The sequence below is a fragment of the Aulonocara stuartgranti genome, assembly GCF_965226115.1.
Source record: "Aulonocara stuartgranti genome assembly, chromosome: 5".
NCBI classification, from domain to species: domain Eukaryota; kingdom Metazoa; phylum Chordata; class Actinopteri; order Cichliformes; family Cichlidae; genus Aulonocara; species Aulonocara stuartgranti.
The window spans coordinates 7,457,719-7,478,819 of NC_138943.1; the positions used below are offsets into that span (position 1 = coordinate 7,457,719).

Consider the following 21,101-nt stretch of genomic DNA (forward strand, 5'->3'; position numbering starts at 1 on the left):
ACTTGTAAAACGTTTACAGGTTTCAGCTTATTTATTCTGTTTATTAAAAATGTGGTTTCTGACTGTAAAAAAAGAAAAAAAAGAAAGAAAAGATTGTCATGCTATTTTTTTTTGTAGACCGACATGGCAAAATCTTTTCGACCAACAGTTCAATAAATAGATAAATTTTACTTTTTTCAGTTTGCATCAACAGTTGTTTCTAACTTCTCTTGTTCAATTTACTAACCGGTTAATTAACTAAGTATAGTTATGAAGTTGGCCTAAATATTGTTTTACTCTCAGATGTTGTTTATTACTGCACTTTTAATATTTTAACCATTTTATGGTTTGATATTTTCATATTTTATAAGTTTTGAACATACTATGGTTGTTTGTGGCATAAGATGAAGGAACTACGTGATTTATACTTGATGCAATTTATAACTGATTGATTGTGTGTAGTACTGCATGAAACATAGTTGTTGCTGTGGTAACAACTAATAGGGACCTGAATAACAAATAAAGAATAAAGAACTAACCACTGAAATCCACAACTTAAGATGAAAGCTTAAGCTTTATAAATATTTTTTTCACATTTTTATTTCCAAGGTTAAACAATTAATTAGCAAACTGGCAGTGTAGATAACTGTCAGGTAAAACACCATCTACATTCTCTTACTTTATTCAAGGAGGTGCTGGAAACATTTCCCAGGGATTCTGGTCCATATTTAGACATTAATATCGCACAGTTGCTGCGGCTTAACTGCACATCCATTATGTTATTCTTCTGTTCGACCATATCCCAATGTTGCTCTACTAGATAGAGATTTGGTGACAGTGGAGCCCACTGGAGTACACTGAAGTCACTGTCATGAGATGATTTGAGCTTTGTGACATGACAGATTATCCTGCAACAATCAGGCATCAGAAGATGATTACACTGTTGTTGTGAAGGGATGGACAAAGTCTGTGACAATATTGAGGCTTTTGCATTTGAACAATGCTCAGTTAGTACTAAGGGGACAAAAGTGTCACAGGCTAATACCTCCCACACCCGCTACACCACCAGCAGTAGCCTGAACCACTTATACAATGCAAGAGTGATCTCAACAGCTTCTGTGCTGTTTGGACCAAATTGTGACACCCTGGTATTTCAATATTGGAGGATAAATCTCATCAGGTCAGGCAATGCTTTTCCAATATTCTGTTGTCCAGCTGTGACTTATAGCCTCAGTTTTGTTTTCTGAGCTGACAGAAGTGACACTTTGTGTGTTGTGGCTGCTGAAGCAGTCTGTTCATTCATCTCTGACCTCTGACATCAACAGGGTATTTTCTCCCGGAAAACTGCTGCTAACTGGATATTTTCTCTTTCCTGACCATTTTCTGTAAACACTAGAGTTGGCTGTGTGGGAAAATCCCAGCAGATCAGCAGTTTCTGAAATACTGAGACCAGCTTGTCTGGCATCCACAGCCATTCCAAGTTCAAAATCACTTAAATCACCTTTCCTCCCTATTCTGGTATTCAGTTTGAACTTCAGCAGATCTCTAACCATGTCTGCATATCCCAGAAAGTTGATTCTTTTCATCTGGATGTTGCGTTTTCAGTGGGGCAAAGGTTTCATCACTCATCCAAGTGACTTCTTCAGTCTCAATGGACTGCAGGTTTCCCCAATCTTATAAACAGTACATTTGCATAATGACGGAAATTAGAACCACCAACTAGCAATGGCCTGCGATGTCAGTTTCATGATCATTACTATGCAAAATGTCATGAACATTGAATGGCCATGAGTACTATTTACGGCTGCATTCACGGTGTTAGAGGATGGTGAAAGATGTATCCTCAGGCCGAGATTGGTCTTTCCCTTTTTACATAAATGGCCTTCCCTGCTCATACCAGCACCAGTTTCTCCCTGTCCAGAATCTGTACATCCTCACTGAAAAAGTGGCCATTGGGCTGCAAGTGTATGATCATGAAACTGAGGTCATGGGCCATGGTTAGTCAGTGGTGCTAATTTCAGTCATTATGAAAAAATGTAGTCTTTATAAGGTTGGAGAAACCTGCAGTCAGCTAAGACTGAAGAAGCCACTTGGATGAGTGGTGAAATCTTTCCTCCAGATGAACAGAATCAACATTCTGGGATTTGCTTACCTGGGTGATTGAGAATGCATCAAGACATGTCTGAATATGTAAATGCACCGATTTGCTGCCATGTGATTGGTTGATTAGATATTTGCATTAACAAACCTTTGAACAGGTGTGCCTAATAAAAGTGCCTGGTGACTGTGGCCCAGTGAGGAATTTGACTCCATGCCAGAGCATCCATGCTGAAAATATATACAGTTTTGCTATTGATGCCTTACATACAGTTGATTTTATCTGAAATGCAGTAATGGCATATGCTGTAGTAAGTGTGATGACAAGCACGGTGGTGTGTTTAGATTATGAGAAGCAGCAACCACCACAACATCATGTGATCAGGTGTCATGTCCAGATGGAAATTAGGGGGATACGTTCCAGTGGTCTGTCATTAACAGGTGTGTAATTAATTCCCCATGATAGGCCAGTGTGACATTAATGCGGGTTGACTGTGTGGTGGTTTGCTCTGTGGGACTTAAACAACGACAGCTAGCCAGACGCGTCCTTGTCATCCTTGTGTCTGTGTGGCCTCATTACTTTGGCCAGTGACACTTCTCCTCCTCCTCCTCCTCTGCTACACTCCTTTTTGTCTTCCCTGTCTCACAGTGCTACTCTCATAGCAATGCTGTGCTGCTCCACTGGATGTGGGTTTATTTGAAGAGTCGTGTGTCAGAGCTGGATTTAGTTTGAAACGTCTAAGCACAGATTGTTCAGGCTTTTTATTGGTATTGTACTATGTAAAGGTGAATCACAGCTCATAGAAGAAAGGTTTGCTCTTGTCTGTGTGTGTGTGTGTGAGCGCGAGTGAGACAATCAGACACCATCTCATTATATTGCATAGGTTATGCGTTGTACTAAGGACAAAGTCATTTGAGATGTCTCCCAACACCCAATAAATATTTGAATTATTCATAACAAATGGAGAAATTCATAATGTCCCCCGATTAGCATTTTAGCATAATTGATTCTCAAGAAAAGATGGAATAATAAATCACTGACGGTCTCCTTTTACATGAAAGATCCCCCTACATTATCTGCCCAACCCCTCTCGCTTCTAAGCAATGCTTTTTTTTTTTATCTGCCATTTGTATGCTTTTCATTACCTATCTGCTCCCTCATGACATAGCGGTAATAGCCTTGGAGGCATGCTGGTAAACAGTTTTGACAAATTAAAATCACCAGCTCAAGTGAAGAGACTAAAGCTGTAAACCAGGAGAAGCAGGAGAGCACTAGGTCCGTTTTCCAAATGACAAGGCCAGCTCAAGTACACACCATGTACTCACTGGCTGTGCTCACATAGATTTACTCAGTAAGCTGTGGATACACAGTGATTCAGTTGCCCACTTAAATGTGTCATCTCTGAGAATGCAAACATACCAGTGTTAAAATTATAGAATTGTATTAATGAATATCATCCTTTGCCTTGTGCTGTGGATTGTTCTGAAGTTTCTTCGTGTGATGATTAACACCTCAGGCTTCAGGGCTTTCATAATGAATAGAAATGTGGGTGATGGTTACACAGCAGCAAAAGTAATCCATTAATGATGTAGAGCACGATTAATCAAGATAAAATAAATGCATTTCTTTGGGACATATATTTAAAAAAAAAGGCTTATTCATTTTCAGACCACCATTTTCTCATCATGTAGTTTTATTTATTTAATTTTTTCTGATTTATTTAAATTTAAATATTACAAAATGAGAAGGCTCCACTTGGGAACTGCAATCTAAGAATAAATCAAAGTTTTTGAGCAAGGACAAAAACAGAAATGTCATAGATTATTTAAGAAAAATCAAAATAAAAGCATACTTTACTTAAAAAAATAACTGTAATATCTCAAAATGTTGCACTGTAGGTGGTTATTTTGCAAGATAATCACAACAAAAACGTCCTGCTCAACAAAATCACTTCCCATCCAAGATGCCATCCATCTTCATTTCTGATCATGGCTCACTGACAGGGGTTTCCATCATGTGTCATTATTGGTGCATGAGGCAACTCAGTGGAACAATCCGCCACTCTGGGAAATGCATCAATCACTGACTCCTTGTCCCACCCTGACAGCTCAGCTTGGAGACCACAGGAGCTGTGTCCCACCGTAAGCACCCACTCAAACCCATGCTGGATCGGGCCGAGCAGGCCTGCATGAAGAAGGTAATTAAGATTAGGAACTGAACACGTGGCAGCAGTAATACATGCCTGAATGGCTTTTAGGCTTTAGTTTGTCTGACAATGTCGACAGATGAAGTAGGAATAACTGTCAAAGCAAAGCCTGAGCAGAGACAGGTGTTAGGAACCCACAATGGGAGAGAAAAACATTGCAGTAATGGATGAATAAGTCTGTTTACAAGATAAAGAATGCCCTGTCCACATTATGTTGGAGAGATGGCAGAGATGGATATCAACAACATGCCAATAGTCACATCAAGTGACAGCTTAAAAGAGTTATATGCTGTTGCACTGATTGGTCAAGGAGTAAAAGCAACATTGAGACAATAGCACTATGTTGTTTGAATGTGGTTTATTTTTAAGGAGTAATAACATTTTTTGCTTTCTAAGAAACAACTTTATATTCATGAGCAACAAATGCATCAATGCATTCGTAACCCCCAAAAGAGGGGTTACTCCCATGGGGTTTAAATCTGAGACTCTCCACCATGTGACCCTAGAACTGAAGAAGCTTCTCAGATGAGAAGTGAAATGTTTTCAAGCAACTTAAAGAAGTCCAGACGCTTTTCTTTCCAAGCTCCTTAGACCATCTAGAAACTTCTTTAAGTTTCTTGAAGAGGTTTCACCTCTCATCTGAGAAGCTTCTTCAGTTTTAAGTCCAACTGGTGGAGAGTCCTGGGTTGTCCCCCAACAGGGTCATGGACCACCTATTGATCCTTTACCTAATCACACAAGCCAAGGTGTGAAAATGGGTGTGGGTCACAATCAGCCAATCAGCCAAGGTTTCGGGTGAACCCTCTGCAAAACCTAGCCACGCCCTATCATGTGATTTACTGAGGTCAAATGGCCCAGCATGTGAGTGGGCATTAACGCAGACGGCAGACAGTTGGTGTCTTAAGCCACCGCCTTTGTTTGATGACCATCTTGGAACAGAGGCGGTCCATGACCCTCTTGGGGGACACTCCCATAGGACTTAAAATTTGGGATTCTCCACCAGTTGCGCTTAGAACTGAAGAAGCATTTTGGATGAGAGGTGAAATGTCTTCAAGAAACTTAAAGAAGTCCAGACACTTTTCTTTCCAAGCTCCTTAGCCTTCTAAGAAGAACCACATCCTTAATCATTTCAGCAAGCACCCCAGAAGAACATGTGTTACTGATGAATTGCATAACCCTCAAGGACCTGTAGTAATTATGACAGCAAAGGAGAAGACATTGTTACCGAGTGTAGCGAAGTAGTCATTTTAACCTCAACTATAGTCTGTTCATAAGCCTGCTGGAGTTGCATACCCAAGTATTAACCAGTGCAGTCGTTTCATAGAAGTGATTTTTTTAAAAGTGTTTTCTGTAAATCTTTCTAGGGATGTTAGGTCAGAATTTTTTTTTGTTGCATATATGTATTTTCATAATTCACCTAGAAGCCAAGATAACTGTCTTATTAGCATTGACTGTGGTCATTCTTTCTTCTTTCCTTTTTTTCTTAAATCCTCAGTCTTTACTCCAACAAGTTCGACACTAAAACACTTTATCTACATATAGCACTTTAAGCTATCAAAGTTTGCATTATTAAATTATGTATATCATTGCAAAACTATAAAATAACTTAAATTACACAGTTGAGATTTGCCATGAAAAGTATAAGGGAATATAATCACTGAATTGCAGGAAATAGTGAGTCCTGGTTGACATTCGAACTAATTTCATGGACATTGTGTATTTCAGTAAATAAACAAATAGATGTATAGGAAGGTGGAGAAGCATACTGATAAAAACAGAGAATAAAAAATTGAGTGTTACTTGGGTCATCTTTTAGATCTAAGATATTGTGACTTGGTTTGACTTCAATTAAATCCTGGGGGAGGCTTCCCAGTCAATCTGTGATCTTTATCAAGGCGCTGCCTCTCAGATCTCTATCTTCCTCTGTGACCCATGGGAAATGGAGACGACTTTCATGACAATGGTTTGGACTCCATGCTATTTCTAGCCAGCTCCTCTTCCTCCTCTGCCTAACAATACTGTGACTCTATTGACAACCTCAACCTTGAGCACCAGTCCCAAGTGTGAAATGCTTTTCTTCCCCTCATTCTACCTCTCTTGGCGTATAGCTTGAAATCAAGCAGGCATAGAGGTTTAATTTGTGTTTTTTAATGCATTAAATAACACACTCTTTTTGCTTGGGTCAACTGGGAAATTTGGCTGCATGGCATTTGATAGTTTGCAACTAGAAAAACAGATTACCTGCTGAAAAACAGCAAAGTTTTTACATTTAAAAAACATTGAATACCCTTGAATATGCACCCGTAACTTGCACATAAACCGACTGAGGAGAGGACCAGCTGCTCCAGAGCACAGTTTCTTGATTTTCTCGCAGTCGTGATCGACACAGTCCTTACCAACTCCCTTAATCTCTGGCTCTTCTCTCTGACTGGAAACTGTCCTCTGATAGTTAATTACATGCTTTGATCTGGGTTTGTTCCATCTGCATGATATTTCACGTACTGTAATTGTGCTGAATATTCACAAGGCCTGTCATCTGCCGTATCCTCCTAGCACTGCTGACCTGCACTGGGTGTTTTCATTTTTACAGTCCGTCTGTATTTAAGACCCAGGAAGTGTTTTGAACTTAAATTGCATCAGGAGATAATGAACACTAAGACATGGTGTTTAGAGAGCAAAGCTAAAACAGGATGAGAGACACGCCTCTATAGACTTGCACAAAATTAAAATGACTATTACAAAATCTATATCTTAAACTTCTCTCCACATGCATTTAATGTGCACATGAGGGAAACAACTTCAAATAATTGACACTTATAATTAGGGATGGGTACCGGTATCGGTTCTGACATAAACGGTAGTAACCAGACCGAAAAGCAGCGCACATTTCGGTGCTTTATTCAGTGATACACTTTAGATTCTAGCCAATCATTTTACGTTTCCGAGGATAGTAGGCGGGGCCAGGTACATACGTTCTTTTAGAGCAGAGCTACAGATTAAAAATGACCAATGCAAAGCGGTCAAAAGTCTGGCTGTACTTCACAGCAAAATATGCAAACTCAGCAGCCTGCAACAAGTCCTTTAAGCTGATACTGTCAAAGGAGGTAACACCTCAAATCCGATGAAACACCTGGTGACGCATAGCGTTTTTTTTAAAAGCTGAGAAATGCACCGTATTTGATAGCTTGCTGTGAGACCTCACACCGAGCACATCTACTGCGGGTGGGTTGCCTGTTATCGGACCTGGAGTTAGCAACATCCCCCAAAAACACGAAGAGGAGAGTCCTGGCCCCTAGCCCTGCCAGTGTAGCAGAAATGATGAGGATGATGGTGGCAGCAGCCGTTCTTCTCTGCGTGAGTAGCTTAATGTTGTTCGTGTGTAATTTACGTTGAGTAGGCTAACCACGTTATTACATTAATGCATGTAAGGTGAACTAGCAAACATCATCATAGCTACATGCTGCTGTCTTCTTGTTTGATGGCAGATTCTCCCTTCACCCTGGCCAAAAAGGCTAAAATGACCAAAGAAAAAGTGGAAAACAGTTAAACATGAGAGGTTTTTGGACAAAGTTTGTGTTTTTTTCCATTGTTTAAGCACTGCTTCCAGCCAAGAGTGATGCCATAAATCCCCTATAGCTGCAGAAAAAGCTAACATTATTATCTTTTTACAAAAAAACAGCTGAACATGAGAGTTTTTTGGACCAATTTTGTGTTCTCCATTCTTTAAGCACCGGTTTAAGCACCGTTTAAGCACCGGCACCGTTTCAAAAGTACCGGTTTGGCACCGGTATCGGATAAAACCTAAACGATACCCATCCCTACTTATAATACAATAAGACTGCTACTTTTGTATCATAAACTATGTACCTACTTATATATTTTTTAGTTTTTTTTCTTTCTTTTCATACGTATGAAGTCACATTAAGTGCACATTTGTTTTTAATGTTTAACACTTGTTTAATTCTAACTGTGAACATCTAAACAATAGGATTTATTGTGGGGTGGATATTTTCTGTTTGGTTGTATTTGTTTGTGCGTTTGTTTTGGAATATGTACAAGTGTACACATGTAACTACAAATGCAGTCCTTTAATTCTTGTTTGAAATACTAATGCCAAACTCACTTTTACTGACTCCTGTTTGTCTACACCTTTCAGCTTGAAAGGTGTGCCATAGAGAATATTTCCTTTCATTAAATACTATAATGTGCATGCAGCAAAAGAGATTTAAAAAACAGAAAGAAGAAGAAAATGAGGTAGTGTTATTGTTTCCCCCCAAAATACATAGTTTCAGTTTAGATACGTTTATTTCAGGTTTATAAAAGTTTTAATATTTATTCCCTTAAAGTATCAGTCTGAACATAACTTGCAGATGTCTATGTAGAATATGTCATATGCTATATCTCAAACTTTAAACAGATTCACAGTGCATTCCTTTTTTTTAAAGGCAAAAATGGAAGCTATTGTGAATCTGCAAACACGCACCATTAATTATTCCACCTGAAACTGTGCCACAAGCTCGAAAATCCTAAATCAGTCACATGTTGTTACTTGGGGGACAGCAGCTCCTCTCTATCAATGCTCCGTTTGTAGGTGGCACATGATGGATTTCAGAGTTGTGCTCTTTCCATCTCCCGACTGCAGAGATTGCTTGGGGATGCTGGCGGGTCCCTGACAAACAGGGCCTCCTTCATGCGTCACCTTGATCAACATTCAGCGTTGCCCCCTGAATCTATCACGGGCCATGACAACATGCCCCATTTTGGGCTTATTATATCATGGTGGATGATGTGGCTGCTGCTGGTGGCTGCTGGTTGTGGTGATGACTGTGATTATGATGTAGTGCTGGGCTCAAAAATGGATAGAGAACCTTTTATTGAAATTCAATGTATATGGGCGTTTTGATTAATAAATAAATAGATGCTCTCATCATTTTGGCTCGTGTCAGGAATGTAGCCGGCTGAATAATATGATATACATGTTCATAATCAACCACAGCAGCAGGCTATAACTGTGAAATTTAGAGTGCTGAGGAATGATCACTACAAGTGGTGGCTCAAGCACATCATACGTTTTACATAAAGAAAATCGATTTAGGCACAGGAGACTTAAAATATGGGAACTATGATGGAAACTTAATGATTCTGACTATCCTGTAGGAAAGTAGGATATTACTGTAAGTGTTTACCTCATCCTAATTGCTCCTTAGACGTAGAAAAGGGGTTAAATAAAGATGACCCAGAAATGTTACTTCTTTGATGACCTCTTGTTTTGTGTGACATAATTATTGATCTGCTCATTTGCATGAATGTTTGTAAATCTATAAATGTTTTTGTTGAGATTAACCGCCACGATTTACCTCATTAAGACCGACGTGTCAGATGGCTTTGTCATCAGTGGGGACGTGCAGTTTGTGAGACAATTAAATATGAATCAACATCATGCAAATGCAATTCCTAATTATAACTGTAAGTTTAAAAAAAAAGCATGTTATTTGATCGTATCCCCCACAGACTGGACCGTTGCTCTGATGGGATGACTGATACTGCAGCGGTAAACAACAATCTGACAGTTGATGCATGAGTTGTCATTAGTCAACCACTCATTTGGAATCAAGCTTGTACAATAATATTTCATGTAGGAAGATGTAGCGTAAATCACCTCCCCATTAGTGTGTTTTACACGGTCGCTGATGTAGAAAATGAGCATATGACGACTGAATCGTGGAGTGAACGGTTTATAATTCCTCGGAGAATTGACAAACTAATTTAATGCTGAAGAACAATAAAATGTGATGCTTGGAGATTCCAACCTTTAAAAAAAGCACAATGTTACCACCTCATCCACCTCGTCCAGCACCTTGGAAGGAAATAATACACATGCTGCCTTTTCAGAATGAACACGACTTGAAATAGCCCAAAATTTCCTCCGTAAATACCATTGACTTCAAAGACAAATTTCACTCTCCCTCTGTGTGTTGTGTTCCCTCACTGCAGTGTCGGTGCCATTCCCTCCAGATGACTGCTTTTATTTGATATCAAACTAATGAGATTTCCATTCTCAAAGCATATCCTCTCGCTCCCTAGTCTTAAAGAAGATTCCATTTATGTATATACCCTGGAATGATATTTGTTTTGCATATTTACATAAGACATATCCACCCTATCTATATGTTTTCAAAATGCCAATGTTTTATTCATATATTTCTCTATCATTTGCTTTTCATATCCTCTGCCACTTAAACCGCATAAACTGTCAAAAAGAGTGATATCTATTATTGGTATATTGAACATATAATTTAGTTTGGAGCTTATGTGGGCGAAAGCTTATACGCCTGAATACACAGACTCTCAATCAAATACTGTAGAGCAATTATAATTGATATTCTTTGAAGAGAAGTTATTGAAAAATACTTTGCTCTGTGCTTTTACAAGAATGCTGTTTTCTTTGTCTCTGCTTAGAAGAATTACAGATTAAAATTGGTGTAATTAATAACACAATATCCTTATATAATCGAATGTGACTGTCTGATATAGTGTACTGTACTGTCTTTGGCAACAAAATAACCCAAAAATGAAACCCCTCAGAGCTCCACTCCACTGACAGTCAGCGAGCATGGTGAACTTATGCAGCAAGGGTGATTGACATTCCAGATGAGCACATGATAGTGAGTGCTCAGCCACGCTGCCAGAGTCTCGGTCAGGAAAACATCAGTTTGTGAGTGACAGAAATCATCTTTAATATTCATCTTTCTTTGGAAAAGCAGATACAGAGTGCACAAATGCATGCACACACACACACCTTGGAGTAGTCTTGCATCGACTGATGAAGAATGTCAGGGTGGGAAGTGTCCAAAGACTAAGTATAAAATATGTCCTCCATAATGCCTGGAAGATGTCCAGGTTGGACTCTACTCACGGCCTCACTTTGTTTCCCTCCATATGTCTGCTCTCCTTGGTATATCATACGCTCTCCTTCGATACACATACACACACAAACAAGCACACAAGCACTGAATTATGGATGAACTCAGTGACACTGTGATGATACATTTGTCACATCTACACAAAGTCATCCTTTAAAGGGTTGTCCCTCTTTATGCTGCCTAGAGTTCACATTTTGTCACTTGACATTTACAGAGAGGCTTATGACGGCCCTAAGCACTGATGTCTCACTGCTGCTGACACTGAATCTAGACTCCATGGACACAGACACAGACAGCACCTGAGGGCCTGAAACACTGCACGACGCAGGCTCCACATTCGGGCTGAGTTTTTAGGTCCTACTGAGCAGTTCTTTTCTCAAAGAGAAACCCAGTGTTGTCAAAACAGATGCACTTAGTATTTGCTCTATTATTAAAGTAGAAAAGGATGTTTTTCAGATAATATCACTTACAACGATGTCTGTCTACATATGAGCAAATATAATTAAAGTGACAATCCACTGATTCAGGACATGCAGTTCAATTTAATTGTAATGACTTGTGTTGTCAGTCACGTTTGGTGAAATACTAAGTCACAGTATCACTTTGAGGGTATTCTCAATTTTCAGTTTCAGTACAATTGTTAAAAAACAGGCCTGAATAAAAGAATACTGTGATGAGGAAAAGTGGGAGGTCACTGTTCTAACAGCAGGTTAGTAGTAGCACAAATTGACCTTATCGTGATTTTGTGCAGCTTATGTTTTGTTTTTTTTATATACACTGCACCTCCAACATAGTCTGACTTTTCTGCACTCCTCACTGGTTGAAAAAATATAAAATATCTGCAACACCTTAAAGGCCGGTCTGTGAAAACACTGTCGGACATAAACAGGTCCGTGGCGCAAAAAAGGTTGGGGACTGCTGCTTTAACAAAAGAAGTGTGTAAATCAGCATTACTGATGCAGTTAATCAAGGTTAAGTTCATTACACATACCTCACATGTTTGTAATGTCGGTCCTGTGTGGGTCACACGTCTCTTAAAAAAGGCTACAAATAAGCCTCGAAGAACAAAAACATAATTTTGAACAAACTTTGAACAAAAACATCAGCAGAACTTTTTCACATAAAAAAGGTTTAGAGTTTTCAAAGTGCTGGTGCAACCTGCATCTGCTTTCAACTTTGTTTTATCAAACACATGATAGGAGCAGACATCCTCTCCCTCATGAGGCTTTTCTTGCTAACACGCTAAAGGAATTATTAAAAGTTTCTTTTATCTGCATGTTAAAATCTGTATGTGAAAACAGAAAACCTGTATATTAGGATAATAAAAGCTAATGATCAAAGCTAAAGCTAGATCTGTTCCTATACAACAAACAATTAACAACAAACAGTTATTGATCTCAAACCAGTGCAAGCAGAATCGGTAACAGCTTGTCTAGCACACAAGTGTCCCATCAGTTTCCCAACAATGACCAAATATTTGTTTACAATGTGCATCCACAAACATCCAGAAGAAGCTGATGTCCTCTCATCTTGCCCATCTCAGACTTTTTTTTAACAAGTATGGACACACCAATGACATCAAGACATGCAACATATTAGTGAAACTGTCCAGCGAGACAAGCTGGCTTTGGCCACAGGATGGCACTAATTTAAAGATCCTGATGTAAATTAACTATAACAAACTAGCTCAAAGCAGGTGACATGGAAGGAGTTCAAACAAGAAAATTACTTAAATATAAAATAATTTAAGTAACCTAACCAAGACACAAAGATCACCAAAATCTTGATGTCAGATGGAGTGAAAGAGAGCAACTGATCAGGTCATTTGAAACAGCTTTTATAGACTGCAAGACATGGGTTACTTGCATTAGCTTATGATTCTCCCATGCCAGCAAATCAGCAGCATGTAATGACCCTCCCACTCTCATTACATAAACAAACAGGCAGAGAAAACCTCACAGACAAAACATTGTCGGGGAGGAAAGAACACAGATGGCTTTTTATTTTGGCTTTAACTCATGTCTATTTTTAGACTTCACTGGACAAGCAGTGCTTGCCTTGCTTGCCCCGACAGGATAACCCTTAATTAGCATAACCACAGTGATTTCATATCATATCTCAAAATAGTCCATTTCTTGAAATTAGAGAGTGAGAATTACTGCAAATATCTATATCTAAATCTAAGTATTCTTAAGTGGAACCAGACAGAGAAGAATAAGAGCAGCGCAGAAGAAAGAAATAACAACGGAGAAGTCACATCAGTCATTTAATTACATATAATATCGAAAGAAGACTGAAGATTTTGGGGATTCAGTTTGTAGTTAAACTTGCAAAGACTTATTATGTGTAATACGATATGAAAACCCAATTTTCTGACTGTCTATCTGTCTGTCTGTAATGTTAAAAACAGGGTTACTTGTGGAAAGTTGAGATATGACAGGACCCTCAGTGATAGTCACCTCACTAAAGCACGCAAAGCACAGACCTGCATCAGTCTACGCACTACAGTAGGTGAGTAGGAGAACTGGAGGCAGAGGAGGATGAAGCAGCTGTCGCCATGACGGAGTGGTTAAATTTAAAGTAATCACATTTTCAAACATTCATCCTTTTTAGTTCAGACCAGCACTGAACATAAGTCATTGTGTGGGTTTTTCTGGCACATAAATTGTACTAGCTGCACATGTTCTTTGCAGGGCACAGCTGCAAAATGTCTACAGATCTGTGGCATCATCAGCTTCACTTTAGTTTATCATAAATAATGGGCTTGCTCTGATGAGAAAATCAATATAATGCTTCCTAAAAATGCTCCCTCAGAAACTATTGTAACACCTCAAAAAGTTAAAACTTTAAAGAAAGCATAAAATTCAAGTTGCATTATGATATATTTTAGGTTATAATTCGTAGTAGTTTCAGTCTTGCTTAATTTGGTGACCCTACAGAGGTTGCCAAATCACTGTGTACAACTGCCAGAATTTTGGGAGGCTAAAGACTTGATTAGCTGCTGTTTATAGCACAATCGAGCAAACTCATTTTTTAAAACAAGACAATAATTAGATCCAGCCTTCTATCCATGTAACTGCTTGCATTTTCTTTGATGTTCTTATCAGTTATTTTTATTAAGTTGCTTTTCATTTCATGACAATGTTCAAAATTATTTGCATTTCATAAGTAGTCGTATAGTTTGTTTGTTTGTTTTTTAAATCCAAATTCAAATATGGGAAACTTTTTTTGAGAAAATTGTTTAATGATTTAATGATCTAAAATCAAGCACTGAAACAAAAAATTGGGTGTTGGGAGATACTTGACGAGAATTTATAGGGCTGCACTTCTATGATGGGAAACCTTAGATGCAAACTGAAAGGTTATATATATTCTTTGAACTAGAGATGGACCGATCCGATATTACGTATCGGTATCGGTCCGATACTGACCTAAATTACTGGATCGGATATCGGAGAAAAATAAAAAATGTAATCCGATCCATTAAATATCACGAAAGCACCTCACAAAACTTGCAACACACCGTAACTCACCTCAGAACGTTAGCAGTCGGAGCAGTATGCGTCACGTGATAGAGCGGCTGTGGCATGCGGGACCTGTTGGTGATCTGGATAGCATTTGGAGCTTTGCTAGCAACCTGGCATTTCATCTCCGACAAAGTTATCCCCGAGAGAAGTAAAGCACGTGTGTAAGTCCATCTCTGAATGTTTGTAAAGCATTCCCACATTAAGCTTAACGAGCGACTGCCTCTTGCTCTCCGGCTGCTACTTCAATCGTGAAACTGCGTAAATGATCAGCTGATCGGCTTTTCTGTCGCGAGTCCGTGTCTCTAGTTTGTTTTTGGTCCACTTTGCACCAGAAAGAGGAAACCAGCGGCTGAACAACAGCAGCACGTTTAAGCTTGATAAGCTGTTGTTACAATTTATTTAATCTTACTTTCTACACCAGGATCTTTTTCTACGTAGCTGACGGCTGGTAACTGTGCAGGGGCGGATCTAGCAAAGTTTAGCCAGGGGGGCCGATAGGGCATTAACTGGGAAAAGGGGGCACAAAGACATACTTTTCTTTCTTATTCTCATTTAAAATGTCTAGCTTTTAATAAATAATTATCTGACACCCAAAGTTTTAATTTGATGTAAAATGAATAGAAGTCAATTACTGTATATAGTGACTATTAAGTCTAATATATATACCCTAGTAAGCTATAGTACTTTTTACTTTGGGAAGGTACCATCTGTGCAGTCTGCAATTTTGTTGAAGAAAGATGTTGAATCTATTTAATATTTCTTGAAAAAGAATTGATTTCTGTGCATTTTTTTTTCACACTGCATCAAATTAAGGTTGATTACGTCGATTAAGCATCATGAGGTGGAGCGTGAGGGGTGGTTCCCTATTTTTTATTTATTTATTTTTGTTGTTGCTGGGAGTTGGAACCCTATTAGTTAGGTTGCTTAATATTTACGCTAAGTACTCTTTAAAATACCAGAATAGGGAGGATGGTGTAGGTCTAAGTTTATTAGATTGATCAGTATTGCTGAACTATGAAATATTTTTTTTGTATACAGGTATAACAGAATAGCTTTAGTGTAGTTGTTGTTTTAAACTTGAGTATGAACTTGCAGACTTGCAAAATGCAGCAAGATATTTTAAAAAACAGTTTTGTTGATTAAAAAACACTATATCGGATTCATATCGGTATCGGCAGATATCCAAATTTATGATATCGGTATCGGTATCGGACATAAAAAAGTGGTATCGTGCCATCTCTACTTTGAACTAAAACTTTGGTTATACTTACTGGCGATGAAAATAATAGGCTGGATATTTTTCAACTCTTCACTACAATATCTGCCACCAGTTTGACTTTTTCAGAGCTTCTCCTTTAATTTGAAGGATCAGTGCTAATCTTTAGTTTCGAGTCAAATTAGTGTATTTGAAGAAATTTAAACATATCAAAAAATTCTATGTTAATTTAAATCAGGATGTATTTCGGTTGCATGACACTGCCAGTGGTATAGTTTTCTTGTATGGCAGTTTTATCTTCCAAGCCTTGTGCTATTCTTAAACAAAACCAAGAGATTCATGATTTGACAAGACATGCACAAGTCTCTTTTAATGAGTTTCTCTCTTAATATGCAGTGCAGTTAATCTGCCATACCATGATCATTTAATATCACGACATGACAAAAACAGGAAAAATAGACTTTTAAAAAATATAAAACAAGAAAGAATGAATTATGCTTAAATATCTATTATTATTATTCACCCACATTATGCTTTAATTTAAAAGAAAAAAAAGAAAAGAAAAATGAAATACTCCAGTACTACTTCTTACTACATAGAGGTAAGGAAACATAGTAGCACACAAACCCAAAATAGGGGCAGCAGACCTTTTTCACTTCTTCATGCTCGGTGAATGTTTGCATTAAGAACGGTTTCTTTCATTTTGCCAAATGGGGCCCTTCTCAGTGCCTCCCGGCTCACAGATGGCCAGTATGGTTCCCGAATGGCTCTGCAAAGAGGCGTTGATTCAAATGAATTTCCATTACAGAAAACTGGCTGGCTCAAATAAATTATAATAAAAATGGAACTTGTGGCCTGTCATCTCTCAGAGATCGGGTACCTTGGGACAGTGCTGAAACCTCTCCCATCATATGCCCCAGTGAAGCAGAGATGATCGGGAAGAGCAGAGAGAGGATTTCTCTGCCAGAGGGAAAGATTTTCAAAAGAGATTAAAATACAATTCACTTTTTAAAGACTCCCTCTTCTTCTGAATATATACCCGGCTGGATACAGCTGTGAACGTTTCCCCTGAAAGACTTGGATTTAGTGCATCACTCCTGAATTACTCTGATAAATCATCCTCCACATATTGCAAATGGCCACATACACTGGAAGCTTTAAATGGTGGTTTCATGTTTAATCACATCCCTGCCTTTTTAGCTATTGTCTTGAGGTAGAATTGGTCTTTATGCTTCACTGAAATACTTAGAAATCAGATGGAACTGTTCACACTTCAGAAGAGCTAGTTTTAAGTTTAGTGAAATAGTCTGGACTAAATTCTAACTAGTCCAAATTAATGTGTCTAATGTGCTCAACTAGAGTCAGGCTCAAAAATATTTGGACAATGACACAATTTTAGTGAATTTTGTAGACTTTCAGCTTTAATACAAGGATCTTTATAGAAATTTTACAAAAAGTGCATCCATGTTGACACATATATAGTGATGTGAAATGTGTCAACATGTATATGTTGATCAATGGCTCACATTACAGTTTTTGTTAACGCATTACTAGATTCTGTAATTACATTACTGTTGCAAAGATTCTTCACTATCTGCAATGAAGGTAGAAAGAAGACAACATCAAACATGTTTTTTCTTTCAGAGCACTAGTGTTACAATTAGCTGATTTCAGATCATGTGCAGGAGGAGGAAATAGTGGAGCGGTATCGCAATATGTTTATTTTCATTGAACAAAAGGACAAGAGCGCAAAGTGGAAAATGCTTCCAAATTAAAAAAACAAAAGACATCATTACGTTCCTAACAAACCTTCATCTGTTTGTGAGTTTCTGCACAGACAGCATGCGAATGCAAAGCTAGCAAAAGTGCTATTAAGCTGAGTGCAAACCAAGCCCAGCCAGCACAACTTCAGCAGGTAACAAAAGCAGTGACGAGCAGTCAGGCTTGTAGCCTCTGTTTCTACTTGTTCATGCTTTTAAAGTAGACTTTGGGGACTTCTTTGAAGTCGTTTTGAAGTTTGGGCTTGCTTTTCATATTTGTTTCGTGTTGTTGGTTTTGTGTTCATATCTAAAAAACTAATAGAAAGATCATATGTGTGTCCTCATTAGGACAGAGGTATGTGTTGGTGTGTGGGACTGTAGCAGTAATGGCAAAGTAACATAACAAGTAGTGTACTAACGTACTGCTTGACTTTTAAGAGAAGTAACGAGTAATGTGCAGTATATTTCTTTACCTGAGTAATGACCTCAACACTGATGTTACCGGATATATAAGTATTTGATCCTCCACTATAGTCTGCCATTTTTAGAGGGTCAAAAACTAATTAGCAAACTAACATAAGCTCAAACATGAGGCTGTTTTTAAGAATCCCTCACCGTCAGTGACACTGTAACCCATGCCCGTGCGATACTCTGCCCGGTCTTTGCAGGAGCTGCCTTCAGCTGCTAATTGTTTGCAGGTCTTTCTGCCTTCAGTTTTGAGTTTAGTTACTGAAAACCATGCTTGGGTTGAGATCATGTGACTGAGCCATTGAGAAATATACAATTTATTTGCCTTTTTTGGCTTGCTTTTGCCATATGCTTCGGGTCATCATCCATTTCCACTGTGAAGTGCTTTCCAATCAGTTTTGCAACATTTGCCTGAATCCGAGCAGGGCATAGCACAGCAAACTCCAGAATTCACCATATTGCTTCTATTGACAGTCACATCATCGATTATTATTAGTGATCCCGTTTCTTGTAGTGTACATGTTCATACCATACCAAGGGCTTAATCATGTCTGATAGATAATATAGTACGCTTCAGTATGTTTTGCTCCTTATCTATTCTTTGTAAGAATGCATGTACCAGATTTTTTGCAATCTCTCTGATAGTTTAGCCTAATTACTGACAGCCATCTTGATCTGCTTAGTTTGCCATGGAATAATGAGGGATCAGTCCTCACCTGGTCATTAAAATGATTTTTAGTCAATTACCCATTTATACTTATACTGTCTTGTTGTTTACAAGATACAGTTCCCATTAGCCTGATGCTCATGTCTCTATTTTGTTTCAAACATATACTTTAATTTCATTTTTGAGTTAAAATATGAAAATATCTTTTTTTTGCACATTCAGGCACAATATTGTTGATGTGAAAGAGAAATACCAGTACTAGTCTGAATACCATTTCTCAGTTTTTGAGAGATTAAGAATTTCTTTGTGTCACTCTGCTACTTTCAAAGTAGTCCTCTGGCATTGCATTTGTGCATTTTTTCCTGAAATGTCAAGATACTTGTCACACTTAATCAAAAAATACATTAATCATCCCTTCACAGCTCACCAAATCTTTAAGAGACAGAAGAGCCAGACCTATAACTTGGACTGTTGTAGAGTAATATAAACAGTGAATACACAAAAGTAACACCTGACTTCATCTTGAACAAGCTCCTTTCATGATTTCTAAACTGACATTCTGCTGTTTGAGACTGTGCAGCATTGTTTGAGCCTGATGCCTTTTCAGAGTCATTTCAGTCAGGTCCACATGAGTAGCTTAAGACAACATAGTTGCCACTTTTGATATTTCACTTTCTGGCTTTTCCCTGCGACACACATTGTCCTTTTCACCACTGCGTACTCCACATCGTAATCGGAAGAGGAGTGGCTCAAACACACAGATATATACTGAATATCACAAACCCAACTACGTTCTTGTATTATCAGATGATGAATGATTTATCCAATAATGTTTGTGAAGTCTTGAAAGGCTATTTGGTATTTTTTCCCCATTTATGAGGGAGTGGAACTTGAAGAAGGGGTCTGTTTTCACTGTATTTGCTCAGAAAGAAACTTCCAAGATTATCAGTCCTGCTTAAAACATCCATAATACCTACTGTGTTTCCCTCCTCAGATTTACGAGGAGGGAAGTGAGCTGATCATACACACACATACACACAAAAAGTGAATATAGTTGTTAGGGTTTTCAGCTAAATGTTCAGTTTTGATATTAACAGCTAGAAGCTATCCTAAAGCACCTGGAAATTTAACTTTGTAAAATATTTTATATTGTATAGACCAAACACTTAGAACATATTTTCAGGCAAGTTGCTATATCATAACATTGAGAATCTGATTGGATGTTATGAGATTTCTTTTTGACTGCAGCACACACAGCCACACATACATACATATCACAACCAAATCATAATATTGCTTTCCCCTCAAGAAAGTTGAAGAGATGCTCTAAAAGAAAAACAAGAATGAAAAAATAAAAACAAACGCCAAAAGCAAAATAAACTGCACTGAAAACACACTCTCGCACAAATCTATACCCAGAGGATGTTACTGCTGATGCATTACTCATTAACTTGAAGTTATAATGCAGTATTTTGGCTTGAGTCAGCAAAGCAGTCCCACCTTTATCCACTTGGATGAATATATGCCCCCAAATTGTCACTTGTCTTGATGATGATGATGATGATGATGTGTTGAAGCCTGAGTATTCAAAAGTTTTTGGAAGGGATGAATTAACAGAAGGCAGGCACAGAGAATATGGCGTTATCTAAAGATAATAAACATCCATCCATCCATTCGCTTCCGCTTCTCCTAGGGTCGCAGGGGCGCTGGAGCCTATCCCAGCTGTCATAAGGATAATAAACATTTTATGGAAAATGAAATACATCTAGTCCTCATTTTGGCCAGGTGTTATTGTCTAAGAATAAAGTGACTTTCATTTGCTATTTGCTTTCTTTTGGCTCTGGCTGCACATTTAAAGCACAGTCCAAATTGCCTATAATGGGATAACAATTGTGTCTTCGATCCTGTTGTTGAATAGAATAGTAAAATTTCATTTAAGTAATATTTCATGCAGGAATTATTAGAGTACACAGACTGAGCATATACTTGTAATACTCTCAAATATTCTCAACTTAAATCTCATCAAAAGTCCATTAAAAGTGAGCGTGGTTCTGGAGATGCAAACCAGCAAACCTGATGAAGTTTATCTTCATAACTTTATCTTGCAATGTTGTAAAGTTGCTTTTGCTGTATTTGGTTTTCACGTTAGCCAATAAACACGAGTGTGTGCGCTATTATACTGGCTCCTTTCACATTGAGCGTAATGTGGATGAACATCATCAATTAGCAGAACAGCTAATTTTCTCATTTAGCTGTG

The 21,101-nt window shown here is 38.2% G+C and overlaps 1 protein-coding gene across 2 annotated transcripts in view; it reads left to right on the top strand.

The window, feature by feature from the left end:
• The first annotated feature begins 6,744 nt into the window (after positions 1 to 6,744).
• The window catches only part of LOC309706584 (monocarboxylate transporter 1-like), a 100,780-nt gene continuing 86,423 nt past the window's right edge, over positions 6,745 to 21,101 (top strand). The window contains exon 1 of one of the 2 annotated variants that reach the window (XM_082533248.1): positions 6,745 to 6,754. The gene's annotated coding sequence lies outside the window, so the exon portion shown is untranslated. Of the gene's footprint in view, positions 6,755 to 14,606; positions 14,895 to 21,101 lie in introns of those variants that run through there. The other variant, XM_082533249.1, reaches the window with a different exon arrangement.